The 3067-nt window shown below is 40.5% G+C and overlaps 1 pseudogene; it reads right to left on the bottom strand.

Moving 5' to 3' along the window:
- Positions 1 to 1591: 1591 nt before the first annotated feature.
- Positions 1592 to 2738, bottom strand: LOC105569540 (annotated as a pseudogene).
- Positions 2739 to 3067: the final 329 nt, after the last annotated feature.

Below are 3067 nucleotides of genomic sequence, written 5' to 3'. Positions count from 1 at the left end.
GAATAAACGGCCTGACAACAGCCGATTATAAAAACGAATGGAAAGAAGGAAGGGTGGGTCATTATTAAGTAAGACACACGAGTGTACGTATCTGTATCAAAGGTTTTAATAAAGTATATTGTTTAAAATAATGGCTTATGGCCTTTCATAAACCGCGAAGTGAATTCACGGCAACGATCCCCGAGACTTCGTGCCCCGACCAAGCCGGCGGCACAACATATTGTTACTTTTGTACCGCGGCACGTGATATTTCTCCTTAGTTTAACCCATTCTAGCACTATTTTCAAGTTGGCCACTTTTGCATCAGACACCCTGTATATGTCTATGAATAAGAATAGGGAATAGAATTTTTGACGCCGTGAATTCGTCGGAAATTTTCTTCCAACCAATCCAACGTGTCAGAAATTCTATTCCCTGTTCCTATTGCCTGTTGCCTGGCATTGTGTGATAGGCTTTAGAGATGCAAAGGTTGGGTTCCGAGTACCATAAAGTGTTACACTCGGTGCTCACTCACACAGGCGCAACCGTGTCCGTGTGCTGCGCAGAGTCTCTGCGCAGCACACGAGCACGGTTGCACTTGCCGGAGTGAGCACCGAGTGTAACACTTTGATGGTGCTCGGAACCCAACCTTTGCATCACTGGTCGTAATACGGTATCTACCCTCTCAGTGTTTCTCGTATCGAAGAACATTGTTTACAGTGGCTGGTGTGCATACGATTGCGTGTGAGTTTTCTAATATATTGTGTATTTCGAATTCTTGCAAGAAGTTACAATGCGTGTCGGAAGGCCAGCAAAAGTCAACAGTGATTTATTCATCGAAAAACTTCTGACTTATAAGACGCAGATCCTTACAGAGGCAGGTACTATTATTTCCAAGTATAATGATATATAGGTTACAATTGCAAAAGACCTTGATAATGTTACTACCCCTGCTTCTTTGTATACATTTGTAACATGTAATAAGTACTTGATAATGTTATTACCCCCGCTTCTTTGTATACATTTGTAACATGTAATAAGTACAACATAAGGGATAGATTATTGAATCGCTTTCCTCCTGCGGGGCAACCTGAAGATGAATTAATGCTCAACGCATCGAAAGAAAGCAATCTCAGTACAGATTTATCAGTAAATACAACGACGGAATCATCAAAGAGTAACATTGCAAGTACATTTACAATACATACCTAAAGATGAATTTTCTTCAATGATTATGTGCAAGAAATATCGAAGAAGAGATAAAGGAAAGCCCGAGTCTGTACGTGAATATACAATATTAAGAGGTGGAATATGGCAACATACTTTTAATGAAAAAATTTGGGGTAAACCTTCGGAAAACCCACGCATATGAAATAAGGGATAACAACACTCAATTCCTATGTATTTGTGTGTTCTGAACATGAATATGTAACTTAGACATGGCGGTCGGAACAAGAAACCAATGAAAACCATGAAAAACCCATAAAAATTATGGTTTTTAACATTTATCTCACCAAATATCAAAAATTTTGAAAAATGTTTTAAATAAAAGTTGTAGATCTCTTCGAAATATGCATTTTATGTTCTATTCATTTTTACTATACGAGTGATAGTTTTCGAGAAAAAGGATGGACTTCTATCTGTCCTTCAAATCTAAACATGTATTATTTTGCAGTAGGAACGCAAAAGGAACAGAAAAACGCAAAAAGGCCAGCAAAAATCAACATTAGCTGTATATTTATGCTACAGTGTGCACCCAAGGTGTAATAAGTGTACTCGTTTTCAGGCGTCTTGCGGTGTATCAACATGTTCATCGAAAACTTTGTCCTGGATTAGCACCTCTTGAAACTCAGCAATGAGATCGAAGAACTCACTAATACGCTCGGGGCGAGAGTATACACGTTTGAATAAATATTCCGCGAGATAAGACACTAAGTGCTCCTCCTTAGTGCCATACTTAGAAATATTTCCTCTCACCTCACGCCATGTGCGCTCAATTCCTTGCGTATTGGCACCTGTCTCCGGATCTATGAAATTCGTCTGATGATTAACAGAGAGATGCTTGAAATCCTCAGCAGACAAACATTCGTAAGCCTTCCATTTATCGGACATTACTGTAGTCCCGGGTAGTATCCATTCTTTGATACACCTAATAAGTGTTGCGGAAGTACGATCAGGAACAGGTACTAAGAAAATCTTCTTAGTGCCACGTTCGTAACCGCCGAATATCCACTTTCCATTAATTAAGCGTCCACGATTATTGCTTCCTCTTGCCAAATTTCGCTTCATCAATTTCAACAACAGTACCAGGTCCGCCTAATTTTTCTGAGTGTTTCTCTGCCCAGTATACGCATACTTCACGGCAGTAACTACTCCAGTTTACAATACTTTCGGGGGACAAGTCGAGATCATCAGAAATATAACTCCATCGAGGTATAGGTATCCACAGAAAATGTGCAATAAACTTACACGCTGTAGACAAGGACAAATGCACGTGGTCGAACCACGTGTTCACTTTTACACTTCTCCAATAATTACATCGTACCATCTTCTTCTTTTTCTTAGACTGCGTAGCATTGTAGGATTTGTGACAGCGAAAAACAAATGTCTCCAGATTCACTGTGAGTTCACTGCCACACCTAGGGCAATCCATCTTATCCCGTAAAACATGATGCTGAAGAAGAAATTGAACGCACCACTTTTCGTCGAAAACATTGCGAATAAATGTACTGTGTTTGAAGTGTTCTGCCATATTCGTAGAATGAATAATTTATCACAAATTACTAATCAAGTAACACTGCCGACAAATTGTAACTCACACGTTACCAGCCACAATATTTCAGACGAATGCAAACGACGAAGCTTCTCTTACGTACTTATAGTACTTTAGAAAGCTACAAAAAGCTCGGGTAAACAATGAGTAGCGCAGAAGCGCTTGCGCGACTAATAAGAAGTGGAGCCCCCCCGAAGGGGGGGGCGGAACATACTACAAGCAGATTCGAGGACGAAAATTCCTTCCCGCGGTAAAGTTGATTAAACACGTAAGTCGCAAGTGTTTCTGGCACGGCGCGCTGCGCGCGCCCCACCC

This window comes from Vollenhovia emeryi, unplaced genomic scaffold (genome assembly GCF_000949405.1).
Source record: "Vollenhovia emeryi isolate VEMERY1.0 unplaced genomic scaffold, V.emery_V1.0 DF942243.1, whole genome shotgun sequence".
Taxonomy (NCBI): domain Eukaryota; kingdom Metazoa; phylum Arthropoda; class Insecta; order Hymenoptera; family Formicidae; genus Vollenhovia; species Vollenhovia emeryi.
Note: the sequence above shows the minus strand (reverse complement) of the source record. Positions and strands in the feature narration are given on the sequence as shown.